The sequence below is a fragment of the Budorcas taxicolor genome, chromosome 8, assembly GCF_023091745.1.
Source record: "Budorcas taxicolor isolate Tak-1 chromosome 8, Takin1.1, whole genome shotgun sequence".
Taxonomy (NCBI): Eukaryota; Metazoa; Chordata; class Mammalia; order Artiodactyla; family Bovidae; genus Budorcas; species Budorcas taxicolor.
Window position 1 is genome coordinate 81,095,729 of NC_068917.1, and position 17,475 is coordinate 81,113,203.

Below are 17,475 nucleotides of genomic sequence, written 5' to 3' on the forward strand. Positions count from 1 at the left end.
TTTCGAGGAAAATATCTTTTTATAGACATTATAAAGTGCTCAAAATGAAATGTCTATCCAATGTCCTAAGTAAGCATGCGAACTTCCAAACACAAATCTAGATTCTGTCTCTTAACTAAACTTTCTACAGTCTCTTTTCACTTTGGATGAGATATTTTTTAAAATGATATATTTTTACATACTGTGAAATTCACCATTTAAATTACACAATTCAGTGGGTTTTATTATGTTTAAAAGGGCTTCCCTGGTGGCTCAGAGGTTAAAGCATCTGCCTGAAATGCAGGAGACCTGGGTTCGATCCCTGGGTTGGGAAGATCCCCCAGAGATGGAAATGGCAACCCACTCCAGTATTGTTGCCTGGAGAATCCCATGGATGGAGAAGCCTGGTGGGCTACAGTCCACGGGGTCGCAAAGAGTCAGACACGACTGAGCGACTTCACTCACTCACTCACTGCTGCTGCTGCTGCTGCTAAGTCGCTTCAGTCATGTCCGACTCTGTGTGACCCCATAGACGGCAGCCCACCAGGCTCCCCCGTCCCTGGGATTCTTCAGGCAAGAACACTGGAGTGGGTTGCCATTTCCTTCTCCAATGCATGAAAGTGAAAAGTGAAAGTGAAGTCGCTCAGCCGTGTCTGACTCCTAGCGACCCCATGGACTGCAGCCTACCAGGCTCCTCCGTCCATGTGATTTTCCAGGCAAGAGTACTGGAGTGAAGTGCCATTGCCTTCTCTGCACTCACTCACTATTTTGTTTAAAAGGTTGTGTAACCATCACCACTATCTATTTCCAGATCAATTTTATCACCCCAGAAAGGAATCCCGTATGCATTAGCAGTCACTCCCTATGGCCCCCACACTGATCCCAGGTAAACACTGATCTACTTTCTGTCTCTGTAAAATCCTCTTATCTGAACATCTCCTTTAAATGGAGTCATAATTTGCATCTAGCTTCTCTATCACTTTTTAGCATGATGCTTTCAAATTTTATCCATGTTATAGCATATATAAATACTTCACTCCTTTTCATGGCTGAATAATATTCCATTGGGAGGATATATTACATTTCGCTTATGCATTCACCTGTTGATAGACATGTGGGTTGTTTTCATTCCATGTGGGGGCTATTATGAATGCTGTTGTTATGATCCTTTGGAAATAAGTCTCTTTTGTGGACGTACGTTTTCAATTCTCTTACGTATATATCTAGGAGAGAAATTTCTGGGTCATAAGGTAACCCTCTTTAATTTGTTGCAGAACTGTCAGACTTTTTTCTGAAGTGGCTGCCCTCTCAGCAACATAGGAAGTTTCCAGTTTCTTCACACCTTTATGGAGGAGACTTCTTTTTGCAAATAGTAAAAGAGGAACACCTGAGAAAGCAAAGCCCTGAAAAGCAGCTAAAGTACCACTTGAGTAATTACCACGTTACACATCTCACAGGCCCCTACAAAAATGCTGTCCTCCACTAAAACTGCTGGGCTCCACTGGCTCTTTCTCCAAGGGATTACTCTTGCCTCTACACTCTGCAGCCCCAACTATGACAATTTCCAGGTGAATATTAGCTTTTGCGTTTTCTCATTGATATTTTTGCTTGGCTCATAGGAGGAGGCTGGGTGACATTATTCCTGTCCAGCTCCAACTTAACATATCCAGACCTGGAGACTACTGGGAACCATCAGGAACTCAGAAATATGACAGTGGTCCTGTCCTTCAAGCCAAATCCTCCTGGGGCTGAGCTGATTGGCTATACCATTATCATCATTTTAAGTCTTGGGAGCCCTAGGACTAAATTTTACTTAAATAGCACAGCTCTTTAAGCCAGCACTGTGCCAAAGCCCAGCCTAGATATTAAGAAAATTGCTCTGTGGGCAAATATGAGTCCTAATAAAAGGAGAAACCCTGCAACATTTCTCCAGGCAGTTTGCCAGTGCCTGTGCCGTGGCTGACAGGTAAGCGTGGGAAGTGGAGGGAGAAAATGTGTGTGGGCTGGTCAGAATCTGTGCAAGTTCAAGGATTTTACTTTTTGGCTGCCTCTTCCAAGGCTTGTGCTGTGAGTTACATGACTAGCTGGGCATCCCAGGATCCTCACACCCATCTGGTGGCTCTTGCCAGCTCAGTACGTGTTTCAGCCAGCCTGTCTAGGATGGCAGTTGAGTTTGCTGCTGGAAGGCTGAGCTTTGGTGTGGTTTCACACCAGGCCTCTCAACTGTGCCCTTTAAAGTTTCATCACTCCCAACCAGCTGTTATTTCACTGCCTGCGGTTTTCTGTTTAACAGTCTATAAGAAGATTAATAGTTCCTTGGTTAATGGGATCATGATTTTAACACAAGACTGCAGCCAGCTCCAAGGGACTGCCGATAGAATTCTCTTGCCAGCTGAGGGGTTCATGGAATTTTGGAAAACTGAAACTGACTTCCTCAGAATGCAAGTTCTATTTCTTTCTGAGATGGTAATAACAAAGGTAGTCAGGTCCTCCATGTAAATCTCCTGAGCACAATAATAACTTCATACCAGTTATGACAGATCAGTTCCCCTCAGGCCTTTTGAGTCTGTCTTTTGAGCTGAAGAAATAAAAGAATTCATTTAGAGCAGTGGTTTTTCAGCAAAGAGAGCAAAAAACAGTTTTTTGCACATTGGTCTTTTTAAAATACAGATACTCCCAGGTGACACTTATGGCAAAGAACCCACCTGCCAAAGCAGGAGATGTAAGAGACACAGGTTCGATCCTTGGGTTGGGAAGATCCCCTGGAGAAGAGAATGGCTACCCACTCCAGTATTCTTACCTGGAGAATCCCATGGACAGAGGAGCCTGCTGGGCTACAGTCCATAGAGTCGCAAAGAATCGGACACAACTGAAGTGACTTAGCACACATTCCCAGGTTATTCCATGGTTCTCAAATACATCAACTCCTTTGCAGGTGAATCAAGTTGGTTCAATAGTCAGCAGCATGGATGCTTCCATCTCTGGGAGATGGAATCCTCTGAGCCCAGCGACTGCCTCTCTTGAGTCCTGCCCTGACATCCTCTCCATGGACTCTGCTATCATTCCCTGTGGAACTCCTTTCTGTCCTCAGGAACTACTATTTGGGCTTATCAGTTTCCTCATTGTGCGTGTCCAGTCTCCTCAGTTAACTTATAATGGAAGATGATAAAGTAGTAAATACTAATTGGATAGCTGTGAGCGCATTTGATTTCACTTAATCTTGAGAAATGAGAATGATAATTCCCATCTTACAGATGATGAACCTAAGGCCCCATACAACTTAGGTCATTTGTCCAAAGTCACACAACTCATGGTCAAGCTTAGATTCAAACCCCAATTTGGGTGATTCCCAATCTCTGGCTTGATCTGCCGAACTGTATTTGGCGATAAACCCTATAGAAACGCTGCCATGTGTCCGAGTTCTCTGTAACTATAGTGTAGTTATCTTGCTCTGTTAAAGAATTATGTTCTCAAGGTTTATGTTCCTGATGTGGGTTCTCTGACAGATATATAGATGTATCCTTGGACCCTAGAAGCCATGCATAATATATCAGGTCATGTCAGGTCAAAATGAGATCAGTACTATAAGGTCATAAACAAAGACATATTTTTAAAGCCTAAACTGGCTTGTCAAGAACACAGCTTTCCATTTCCAGCTAGATTCTAACCAAACAATGTTAGATTACATTAAGCCTTACATATATGGGAAAACCCATTTTCCCCTAAACCAATTAACGGAGTCATCTTTCGCAATTATCGCTATAATCAAGCTAATGTGTTATTAAGAAGACTGAAATAATTGGTTGTGATCTGGTTACTTTGGTCAATAAATAATTGAATTGAGTGACCATTAAGGAAAATTTAATCCATTTCTCTGCACTGAGTCAGTCCACAGTATTCAGTGTGGTGGAATATGAAGCTATATGTGCTGAATTTTAGAGCTAATATGAGTGTTCTGATGTAATTTACTTCCAACTTTGCAAGTAAGACCAAACACCATGCTGCCTCTCTGCACGTTTCTTTATAGTTTCCAATATGCTTTATTGGTGTTCTTTTTTCCTTTCTTGAGATGCCCAATGTTCCCTCCCAACTTTGTCATGCTAACTCCTGTTAGCCCAGTTATTTCCTAGTCATCCTTTGAATCTACATTCAATTTTAATAAGAGAAAGCTGACCTGAAGCCCCCTAACATGTATTCTTATAGCATCAAAATATCCCTTTCATATCAAGCATTCTAGTTGTAATCTGATATCTAATTTCTATCTCTTCTGCCAGTATGATAACAATAAAGGGTAAGAATCAAGGGCTCTGGGTTTTGGTTATGTTTTTGGAGGGAGGGAGTTTTTTCTTCATTATATCCCTAACACCCTCCAGAGTGCAATCACATAGTAGGGGCTCAATAAGTGTCTGTAGATTGAATGACACTATGAAGGCACAAATAAATGAAGGGTAAAGACAAATAACATTTACTGAGTGCCTGTGTGTGTGTTTAATCCTCACAACAATTTCATGAGAAAGACATCACACCCATATGTTTTATCAAAAGAGGTAACACACTTCAAGGGGTTGATTTTTTTTCCAGCAAAAACTTGAACTCAGACCTATCGTAAAATCAGTCTGTAAGAATGTGAATCCACTGCTCTTTCCACCGAAGCTTTCTTTTATATGTTTACATACCACTGTGTCCTGAATCCCACTTTCACTTCTTAAGGGGAAGCTCAGGTGTGAGTTGCCTCTTGGGCATTTTCTGGATTTGTAGCCAGTGCCACTACCGGTCCTGCCTCAGTAAGCATCTCATTGTTGAAGGCGCTTTGTTACTTGAAACACAGGTTTCTTTGTGAATTCCACTTCTGCTTTTCCTCATCACTTCTCCTAACAGTAACCCACAGGTAAAAGAATGGTCTGAGGATTTTGCTAAACCCTACGCTCAAGCCAGGAGACAGCAACATGGTTCTTAGTGTAAATTTAAAACAAGGACAGAAAAGGTAATTTTTTGAGAGGCCATTAGGAGAAGCATTATAGACAGAAAGGCAAGCCCTAGAGAACATTTATATGAATGAAGTTTATCTTCTAACCAGGGAATATGTTAATGGAAGTGCTGCTGCTACTTAAGAAACAATAAAAATGCAACCCAGAGTCTCCCAGATGCCCCCAGGGACAGGCAACCCTTGGGCAGACAGATTACACACTCCTCTGTGCTCAAACTCCTTCACAGAAAGCATCTTCAGGGCTCAACATTAGCTCTGCCCACAGTCAGCAAGAACCACAAGCTATTTTTATGTGAACTCTGACTTTTAAAATGTCTACAAAGTGATGAAAAATTTATAAAGTATATATGGGCTATCCACTTGCATCTGTCTAGCTATTGGGCTATTGAGGCAAAGTTGAAAGGCTATCTTTAGTGATGGGATTTCTTCTCTTATTGGATAAATTTCCAAGGTTCTAGGTCTACTTGAAGACTCTATATTTATCATGAATACTTTTCCTCTCTATTTCATGATCTGTTTGTGTCAAAGATTGGTTCCCAAGTAAATTAGAGAGCTTAGGAGACCCCAAGACATCCTCTATTTGACCAGGGTTGTCAGATTAAGCAAATAAAGCTATGGGATACTCAGGAAAACATTAATTATTTTGAATTGTCCATACACTGTAGATTGAGAGAAAAAGAAAAATATGGAAATATATATATTTGATACTAAAAAATTATTTGTATTTTATCTGAAATAGCTGATAAGTATCTAAATTACATATTTCTTTCTTTAATATATTTCTCTGCTGAGTTGGCTTTCCTGACAAGTTACTTATTTTGCAGAATTTGCTTATAAAATTTCTTACAGTTACAGTCTAAGTTCCCCTCATATTGTAACATAGCTTATACAGTGGTCACATCCAACTTACTTTGTTTTTTGTCGATTGAACATTCTATGTTGAGAAGCTATGCTCAAATTAACATTGTAAGCCGGTATACTGAACATGTACATGCATAAAATGAACAACTGTAAGACTTATAATCTGATTTTTTTTAAGCACACAGTGCCATCTTTCATGGCATAGCTTACTTTTCCATTCTTCAGGAATACATTGAATCACTTGATCAACAATTTTTTAAATGTTGTTCACTGACAAAAAATGAAAGAGCATGATCATCAAATTTCAATCCCTTCTTCAATACTACACATACTATAAGAGTATTTAGTAACATCCATATATTAGAATTGAATTTTTCAAGGGATAAAATCCATTTCAAAAGATAGGCATGGCAAGTACTGTAATAATTATCCACTTCAAGTCGGATTTTCTTATTCTGTTCATAAGTAAGTTTGTCCTTTTAAGAACAGCCTTAACACTTGAAGGATAAATTTTTTTGTCATTTTTCTTTAACACATTCAATGAGTTCCTTCAAGTGATGGAGTCTTCAATAATACTGTTTTCTTTTCTCTTAATTTGCATAATCTTACTGCTAAAGAGATATTGAAAACTGTAAGTGATAAGAAGTAAGTAGACTTCCCTTAACAGATTACTTAAAAGTCAGTAAGATTTGGGAGGAGGCATCCCTTCAGAATTAAAATATACTTTTAGTGCTTTGAATATACTGAGGATTCTCTCAGTTGCATTTGTCAAAGACAGTCAGTGGGCTTTGGGAATGTGAGAAGATTGAAAAATACTAAATGACAACAAGATCACAAAAATCCTTTAATTGCTCAATTCCAACCATACAATATGACTTCCCTGTAGCTCAAATGGTAAAGAATCAGCCTGTGATGCAAGAGACAAGGGTTCAGTCCCTGAGATAGGAAGTTCCTCTGGAGAAGGGAATGGCAACCCACTCCAGTATTCTTGCCTGGAGAATTCCATGGACATAGAAGCCTGGCAGGCTATAGTCCATGGGGTGGCAAATAGTCTGACACAACTGAGCGACTCACACACACACACACACACACAGCCATACAAATACCAAAGTACAAAGATTTCGTGACAATTACTTCAATGTCAATAGAAAAAACATCAAATGCTGTTTGACAGCATGACATAGACTATGGGCAGGTCAGCTAACACCTTCCATAGAATCATCTATGTTTCGCTTCAACACTGATTGCATGTTGTCTGTCCTTGTCTTCAAATATTTACTAAAATTGGTATTTATATTACCTCCTCAAAGGCAGTAAAAGTTTTCTAAGTTCTAACTCAACTTCAGAGCCTTTGCAAAACTTTGCTATTATTTTGAACTCTCATCTAAAAGGGATTTTATTCACAATAGTCTTATAAGCAAGTCTTTTCAAGATAATACATTTATTAACACATATGCATTTATGTGTGCGTATTCAGTTGCTCAGTTGTGCATGACTCTTTGCAACCCCGTGGACTATAGCCTGCCAGGCTCCTCCATCCATGGGGTTTTCCAGGCAAGAATACTGGAATGGGTTGCCATTTCCTACTCCAGGGAATCCTCCTGACCCAGGGACTGAACTGAGGTTTTTTGCATATCGTCGTTGGCAGGCAGATTTTTTACCACTGCACCACCTGGGAAGCCCACATGTATATATACTATATATAACATACAGTATTGCACAAGCAGAGGAAAATTTTTCTGCAATGCGATTACTTGCATCCATGGCTATGCCTTAAGAAAAAATCTCTGATAATCTCTATAATTATGAATAAAGCTAGAATATTTTTAATAAATATTATTGTAGACTGCATTCGGCACTTGAAAATTTGCTTACAATTTTCAAATCTGAAAATACTTCTGGAAGCAGCTTTCAGGCTTCCCTGATAGTTCAGCTGATAAAGAATCTGCCTGCAATGCAGGAGACTCCGGGTTGATTCCTGGATCGGGAAGATCCCCTGGCGAAGGGGTAGGTTACCCACTCCAGTATTCTTGGACTTCCCTGGTGGCTCAGATGGTAAAGAATCCACCTGAGACCTGGGTTCCATCCCTGGGTTAGGAAGATTTCCCCAGAGAAGGGCATGGCAACCCACTCCAGTATTCCTGCCTGGAGAATGCCATGGAGAGAGGAGCCTGGCAGGATATAGTCCATAGGGTTGCAAAGAGTTTGAGCAACTAAGTAGGGCAGAGCACAGCAGTCCCTTCAAACACTTCTTCAGGGCTGAAAGACTAATGATGACATACAGCGCAGAAGGGGCTATCTCTCACTTGCCTTCCTGGGAGGCTGTCACCAGATGGCTCCTCAGTGCCACCTGGATTCTGCCAAGGTCTGAGACTTTCTGTCTCACTCCTACTTAGAGTAGAGCTGCAGGCTGCTGAATGGCTATCTGCAGCAAGAATGGGCTTTTCAGCACCAGGATGTCCCACCATTCATGGTGTAGTGTCCAGACCCTCTTATTCTGGTGCTGCCCTATTGAACAAGGGACACAGAAAACTAGCACACTTGCTCCTCTTGCTTTCGCTATCTCTATGTATAATAAGCTATTTGAATATTATAAGGGATCATTGTTTCTGTACCAACCAAATCTATCAGCCTTGCCTGACACAATCCCCATGCTAAGTCTTTCCAATGCAGATAGCACATCCAGTTCACAGGAAACTCTCAAGCATGTCTTTGGATGCACTGAGAGCGGGGGTTGACTCCAAGCAAGGAGCAACTCTCTTTTTCTCTACCATCAAAGTAGTAAGACAAAAATATCAATCATCTGTGACCACAGTGATGCTCTATAGCAAACAACCTCAAATCTCAGTGGCTTAAAATAACAGTAGTTTATTCTTATACCTATGGATTGTTTGTAGCAGCAGGTCTGTTCCGTGAGTCTTTCATTCTCCTTATACCAGGTGGCTAGCCAGGCATGTTCTTCCCATGACAAAAGTGGAGACACTGACAGGCATGCCCATACACATTCCAAGCTCTTGCTTGAATCAGTTGCTAACACCCTATTGATAAATCAAGTCCCATAGTAGAATGATGGATCAAGACACAGGAGAAGCACACTCCACCCATGGCCATGGACAGGGAAGGACTTTTTTTTAATGATAGGCTAATTTTCCACATCCAAGAACCACTCTGTGTTATAGGTTCAAGGGACACAAAACCAGCTCTCAGATTAGCTCTGTTATCATCTCTCTCTAAAGGCGAAACATCGTTGCTCCTTATCTTAGGCATGGTACTAAGCATTACTCTTTTCCAAGAAATCCTTGCCAGAAATCCTCCCCTCATCTCCACCTATCTAGACTTTTTTATAATCCCCATGAGGATTAGGGGTATAGTTGATTTCTGATTCCCTTCTTGGAAGTCCTGCAGGGCGATGCTTTGCAACTCACTTCAATATCTAATATTCAGTGCATAAGGGCCACTAGCACACCTTCCATTATAGCAACTTCTTACACATCCAAAACCTGGGAATGCACACTGCAGATGACCAACTTGGGGGCTTGAAAAAGTAAGTGTAACTCCAGTAAAACAGGGTATTTGCCATCTCTCTTAATATTCAATTTCCTGTTGGTTAGATTTTGAGAAAAAAATAACAAACAAACATAAAGCTGCATAATCAGGAATCCTGGAAAAAGTCCTAGAGAGAATGAATTTTCAGTAATGTTAAATCCTCCATGTATTTCCTGGTTTTGCCACCAATGAGAACTCATGTCCCCTCTCTTCAGGCATCACCTGCCCAGAAATTAATTTTCATTGTGTGGCAAGTATACAATTCAGTGGAAAGCCATCCCACTCTATTTTCTACCTAAAACTCTGCTTCTAACTTCCATGTGTACAAGCACAAACCTTTCCCTCTCCCTTTACTGATGGCTCTTTCTCACATTGAGTGAAAAAGAATGAAGCATTGACAGCAGTCAAAGGAAAGAAGAGACAGACATATACTAAACAAAAGAAGTACCAGTGTCTTCATCAACCATACTTCAGAACATTAAGCAGTTTGGAATAAGCCATACCCTATAAAAACCGGGATGCAGCTTAAGCATATCCTTCTATTGAGGACTGGTGCATTTTGACCATGTCAAAGACATATTAATTAATTAACAATGGACCCACTAAGATAATAAATTCAGTTAAAAATTTTTGAGGAGCTGGGTATTCGTAGGCATTTAAGAAAATAAGAGTAAGATTGCTAGGTGAATGCCTTATCTTTTCAACTGGACAAAAATTATTTGCATCTCAGCAAGACTGACAAATTAACATTAACTTCACAAAATATGAGTCTTTAATTAACAATACATAGCAGAGCCATGAAAGGTACATTTCCAAAGATAAATGGTCCTTCTTGGGCTTGTTAAATCATACCCCAGTACATTTTTAGAAGGTCATTTTGTACTCTCTTGGCCATAAACAAGTTTAGGATAGCTTTTCTCAACAAGGATATCTGGGCATGTTTATGCATTTGTGGATGAGGTTTGGTGAAATTCTATTTGCAGAGGGACTGAGGAGCCTCCTGGGAAATCATTCATGCTATTCCCACTGGTGAGTTGAGCTGTGTTTGGGCAGGTCTGGCAGTGGTGTGTCAAGGGCAGGTCAGTGGGAGCAATCCTCTCTGAGTGCTGGCAATAAAGGGATACACTGTCTGTAGAGGATTTAACAACAATAATATAACCAACTGAAAGTTCATCTGCTTTTGATTATCACCTTGCTCTAGCAACTCTGAACAACATGAGTGATAAAATATTCATCCCACTAGGGCAGACCACTCCCACCTCTCTCCTCGTTGGCATGGAACTGATGTCTGGGCACCAACAGGAAGATATTATGAAAGTGCATGGCAGTCGGCTAGAGGAAACAGAACATATTGTAAGGGAAGGTAAGCTAGACTAACTCGGAAACAAACTCTTGCCTCATGATAATTTGATCTGGCGAGGCATTCTGGGTACACGATTGTTACGTGGGTTGAATTGTTTCTCCCCCAAATTCATATGTTGATATCCTGTCCCCCAGTATCTCACAGCGTGACCTTATTTGGAAGTAGAGTCATTGCAGATGTAATTAGCTAAGTTCAGATAAGGTCACTAGGATGAGCCCTAGGCCATTGTGTCTGGTGTCCTTATACAAAGGGAACGCTGGGACACAAAGACACATGCACACAGGGAGAACATCATGTCAAGGTAAAGGCAGAGACCGAGGGAATGCTTCTAAAGCCAGAAAACCCCCAGAAACTAGGAGAGAGGCATGGATCAGATCCTTTCTCACAGCTCTTAGAAGCAGCAAAACCTTGATCTCTGATTTTAACTTTCAAAACTATGAGACAATAAAGGTCTGTTGTGTAAGCTGTCCAGTCTGTGGTACCGTGCTCTAGCAGCCCTGGGGAACTCATTCAGTAGCCCTAGGCCTGTTGTAGCACTCATCACATCCGTAGCCCTTGTCCTGGTGCATGGTAGCTATCTACTAAGATGGCAGCAGTTGGGCTTAACAGTCAAGGTAAATTGCACTTCAATATATAAAGCTCTTTATAGCTTATGAAGCCACTTCCATCCTTGTGTGGTAAATTGGCCAAGTATTTCCAGAGAAGAAAACTTCGTTTCAAAGAAAGCAAACTTTGCTCAAGAACACAGAGTTTGTATATTGACCCTAGAGCCAGGGCTCTTGGCAAATGCCTCTTTTTTTTAACTCTCTCCTTGCATGATGACTAATCTCCTAGATCTCCTAGGATATGGAACAGAATTATGATAACATAAATATTCTTTCTTATCTAATCAGAAAACTAATGTATTTATCTCAAGGGCTGGGCAGGTTTATGCTAACTGGACAGTCCATGCGTTTGGAGTGACTTCTACAGGATTTAGGTACCAGGCAAAACTGAGTTGTCTAGTTCATATGCCCCCACACCTTCCCATGGGAGGTTCTAAGAGGATGGTAGAAGTCCAAACACCAGGTGAGTATGTATGTACTTCTTTATAAAGCTATTAGGTTGAAGAAGTTTAATAGAGATTATCTTCACTAAAGCACAAATTACCTTTCACCACCATAGGAAATCAGTCACATGGCTTCTCTTGTTCAATTATTTCTCATTAATCAAGATCTAACTTAAGGGATTTCAGAGAAGGGATGTATTAATGTCAGGTGGACTTATTGCACAAATCTCCCTGGGAACAGCTGAGAGTTGGGACGGGGAGTTGAAGCCAAATTTGATTTAAAATGTGGAATTAGGGTATATGCCGGTGGGAAGAAAATAATGGACAAATGCAAGTAGATAGTCTGTAAGCTCTAGTTCTGATACAATATCATACACTATTATCTTTGTAACTCAGAATTTTATTCAGTCATTCATTCTTCAAGTATTTATTACAAACTCATTCAGTGCTAAGCACTGTTCTATAAACTGGGACTCAGCAGTGAGTAAAGCAAAGTCGCTGCCCTCCTGAGTCTAATACAGGGATGAGGAAGATGGATAATACACCAAGAAGCAAATACAGTTGTCCTCAGTATCCACAGGGAATTAGTTCTAGCACAGCCCCCAGATACCAAAATCTGGGGATACTCAAGTCCTTTATATAAAATGATATCATATTTGCATACAAATTATGTGTATCTCCTGTATGCTTAAAATCATCTGTGGATCACTGGTCGTACCTAACACAATGTAACCGCATGTAGATAAATGCAAACACAATGCAAATATCGTATAAAGAGTTTCTGGTGCATGGCAAATTCATGTTTTGCTTTTGGGAGCTTTTTAGAATTAAAAAATATATTTTCAATCCTCAATTGGTTGAATCCAAATTGAGGATGCAGAAACTGTAGATATGGAGAGCTGAGTGTATGCCTATATACCGGGTAGTAATAATGGCTATAGAGAAAAGTTAAACCAGGTAAGGAGAAGTGAAACCTCTGTTGTATTTGTATAGTAATCTGAACAAAGTGAATCAGAGAGATGTGTAAATATCTGAAAGAAGAGCTTTGGAAGCAGATAAAACAGCAAGTGCAAAGGCCCTAAAGCAGAAGCTTAGTTGACATAGGAGGGAGGCCAGGATGGAAATACTCAGTGCATAATGACTGATTAAGTGATCAGGGACTAGCATATTTTGAGTACAAGTTTACACTGTGTAATAAAGGGAGAAAGATTATCCATAGCATATGTTATCTTTCATTTTTATGTTTACTCCATTTTTAGCTTTGTATGTCTTTTGAGAAATCATAATGCCTTTTGAGAAATCATAACAAAAACATAAAAGCTTTCATTTATTAAGTTCTGTCTCAGTGTTCAACCCTGCACTAAGGGCTTTACAAATATGATCTCACTAACCTTTACAACAACACTTACAGGTAGATATTGTTATTCCCATCTCACAGATGAGAAAACTGAGGCCGCAAATGTTTAAATGACTTTGTTATCATTGTAAAACTAGAAAAGGAGCATGAAGATTCAGTGAGGCTGGGCTGATTGCAAAGCATTTGGCTCTTAAACACAAAACTTATTCTTACAGGTCAAGTTTTGACTTAGAGGTTATATTTTATCCGAAGAGAATTTTTAAAATATGCAGCTTCTTGCAGTATTCTCAAGCTCCATAATACTTGAGATGGACTATATTGCTTCTCAGGTTCATTCAAAATATACTTTTTGGTGAATGGGTTTTCTCTCCATCCTTACGCCTTACTGTATGTTTTAATTCTGCTTCCTCTGAGTATGTTTGTTCACATGTTTGTTAAGCTTGTGTTGACTGCTTACTGTGGGCTGGATGCTCTGCTGGGGCCACAAATTAAAATGAGGTGGCCCTGACCTCGATAAGGCCCAATCCCCACCTATCGGCAAAAAGGCAACATTGTGGGTTTGGGGCAGATCTCCAAGCATCCTACCAGCAAGAACAAGATGGTACTCTCAAATTAAGCAGTTCAAGGAGAGATTAGTAAAGTATGTATGGAGACCTTTTATGACTATTTAGGTGTAGGCAGAATGTAGGCAAATTGCAATGGACAGAGCAGGACGCTGGTGCACTAGGGAAGCTGACTCAATAGCAATTGCAGGCATTTTTCATTTATGCTAGGATACCAAACTGAGTTTAAATAAGCTTTTTTGCTTTGAAAATCCTGCCAAATTTAGTGTGTGAATGCCCCTAAGATTCTATTTTTGATAAATGAAAATGCCCTTAAGAAAATATGTTGCATTTTCCCCTGCTCCCTTTTCTATCAACATCAAAAACCTCTTGCTAACAGTAGCCTTCAATGATTTCAGTTACCTTTAATGGAAAACTCTCAAGTGCTTTTTGTTGCCATTTTCAGTTTCCCAAAGACGCCATTTTTATGCCAAAGAATTCTCTTCTTACAGTAATCAAATCATCTATTGTTTGCAGTAAACAAAAGAAAGACTTGTATTTTATCACTAGGATGAAACTTCAACTCAATTCAACTTCAGTACCTCTCCATTTCAGAGACATGCAGAAAGTATTGCTTTCAGGAATGTATTATTTATCTGTTGCTGCATAACAAATTACCCTCAAAACTCATAGATTTTTAAAAAAAGAATTATTATCTCAGGTTCTATGTATCAAGAACTCAAGAAATATTTAGCTGGATACTTCTGACTTGGAGTCCCTCATGATGCTGTAGTCAAGATGTCAGCTTGGGCTGCAGTAATCTGAAAGTTTGGCTGGAGCTAGAAGATCAGCATCCAAGATGACTCACTCTCATGGCTGTGGACAGGAAGCCTCAGATCTTTGTCTCAGAAGCCTCTCCATGGACTGTTTGATGTGCCCTTAGGCCACCATGCTGTCTTCTTTCAGAGTCAATAACCCAAGAGAGAAAAGCTGAAGTTCCAGTGCTTTTTACAAAGCTACATGCCATCACATTAACATATGCTAGTCACTAGGTTCTCACACTGATGAAAAGGAGACTTAAACTCCACTTTTTGAAGAAGTATCATAGAATTTGCAAACATAGTTTAAAGCCATCACCAGCAGCATATGGGTTCACTACTCATGCACCCATTAAATCAAAAGATTTACTGTTGAATGTCAATCCTTTATATTTTCTTATCTCTTAATTTCAACTGCTTGCACTAGCCTGTGTCACCAGCCTTGGTAGTCTTTGGTCATTACTAGAGGAATACTTTGCATAATTAGAAAGCACAGGAAAGCAAAGGAATAAAAATAGAGCCATATTAAGGAGGGACTATATTTATCATGATAAAGCCCAATATTATCATCAAAGAAGGACTTCACCAAGTGCTCTGATGAATAAGAATATAAATGCTGGTTTCTTTACAATCAAGTCTAGCCTTTTGAACGGTTTATTGAATTTGTCAGTTTCTTTAGGCTAAGTTTAATAAAAAGATTTATCAATAGATGTGTGAAACAACATATAAAGAAATTGCAATAACTTTTAGGAAATCCACAAAATCAGGCCACATATTTGCAAGATTCTGGAAAATGGTCCTTCACAAAGGGAAAAGATAATTGAGGAATGAAAGAGAAACATTCATGGTGACCAGTAACCCAGTAGGATGGAGTGTGGCACTTATGTTTCTGTGTTCCATTTTGGATTCACTGCAGGGTTTCATGACTGTCTCACCCTCAACCAAAAACCACCACCCTTAACATTGTACCATTAAGTGGAATAGCAATGTGCTTATGTTGACCTGGAATATAATGAGGTACAGGCTGGTGAAACAAGGCACTGGTGAAATGAGACCAAAGATTAATTTCAGTACTTTTTTCATTGGCTTGTGCAGTGAGAAGAGTATCTCGGACTCACCCTTCTGTCTCTAAGATCATAACTAAAATAGTTCTTATATTTGGTTTCCCAGGGAATAAGATTAAACTTGCAGAAACATGATTACAAACACTTTACAGACTGTCCCATGGAACTTCAATGCTTAAAAGAAAATTTAACTTAGCAAATTCAAGTCTCTGTGATATCTACAGCTGTCTAATCAGTTACCTTTCTCAATCCATATAGCCATCATTTGGACATATGAAATACTGGTTCTGTGTTTGCATTTTAAGAATAAAGAGTAGCCAACATTTCTGATCAGTGAGGCCCTACCTAACCCCAATTTACAAGTTAAAACCACTAGGGGAAATACCGGTTTATTAATATAAGGTATGTTAAAGTGGGACCATTCTGGTCTTAACTGCAACCAAAGCATCTCTAAGATAGGTTCAGTTTATCAAAGTAGGTGTGGGACAAACACTCAAACACATAATTTTCAAAGTAATGATATAAAACAAGTTTCATCACTCTTAACCCCTTCAGTAATATCAAGGCTATAAAAACTGTACATTGTGTGAAGTAACAGGGATATTTCTTCAGAAAGAGCTGTTGTCTTCCTGAGTCTCTAATTCCCCCAGAAAGGAGGGAGAGGAGTATTACCTTCTTTACCTAAAGTCCAAAGAGGAGGCTTTCATGAGACCACTTGGACACTTTCAAAGAATTACTTTTTCTCTAAAGTTGCTAACACAGAGCTAATTTCATTCTAAATCATTCATAATTTCATCCATAATTTTTATCAATGTCTTCTAGACATTCTGATTTTGTGAACTGAGACTGTCTCCATGACAAAGTTATTGAGAGGATATCTATTACCTAAGAATGACTGAAAAGTCCAGGGACTCGAAACGTTTTCATTCTGTGGCTTCATAGAAGAGTCTCATACAAAATACACTTTAAAGGTAAAGAAGAATTAAAAAAATCAAACTTGTGTTTCATTACATATGTTTAGCATATCATTTATATATATAATGAGGTCAGTGACTTTTTCCCCTATAAAACTAGACCATCTCCTTCTGACTGGAGATGCCAATTTTCACATCCAAAGTATTTCACATTCTAGTATATTTCCTAGAATTGGAAGTGTTCATTATGATGACTGTAGTTGGGGCTAACAGAGTTGGGCAAGGTTAACCACAAATAGATGTTCATGAAGGTAGAGTTATCATGCACTTTAAAAAGTTCCTACCAACTCACTCATGTCTTTAGCTCTGCAATTAGACACTTACTTCTACCATTTATGAGTTTATATCTTTTTAAATGTGAACTACTGGGAGTGCTTCCTCCTTTCTTGCTTTCTTATCTATTATCTTAACTGATTATGAGAATGAACAGATTAAGTAGGTCTCATCTGACCTACATACCAAGTGTAAATGAGTGTGTTAGATCCATTATTCAAAGGAGATTTTAAAAGGAAGAATGAAAATGAGAATATGAAGCTGAGAGAAAGGAAAGGAGATAAGAGATTCCTTAAGGGGAAAAAATGTTCAATAGACAGAAGATAAACTTTATTTGCTGAACAATATTGTCTGGACCTGATAATGGAATCCAGTAAGGTTTACTGTGATCTACTTCATGGACCACTAGACAATCACTCAGATATGCACCCGTTTAAATAAGACCATGGCTACTGATACTGTTAATGCCTTTCAAAGTATTTGATGTCAATGAACTCTAGGCATTGTCTCAATAAAATGCCTTGTGGAAGGACTTGACTTATTGGAGTGGATAGAAGTTTTTTCTGAGTGGTCTAAAAGGAAAATGATTGTACAATGAGCAAGTAAATGGAAAGAATCAAGATCTCTGTCTCCAAAATGACAGTAGACATGATGACATGAGGC

The 17,475-nt window shown here is 39.4% G+C and overlaps 1 non-coding gene across 1 annotated transcript; it reads left to right on the forward strand.

Annotated features, from left to right (window-relative positions):
- The first annotated feature begins 241 nt into the window (after positions 1-241).
- TRNAF-GAA (transfer RNA phenylalanine (anticodon GAA)) lies at positions 242-313 on the forward strand. The gene has a single exon. It is a non-coding gene; the product is annotated as a tRNA-Phe (tRNA).
- The last annotated feature ends 17,162 nt before the right edge of the window (positions 314-17,475 follow it).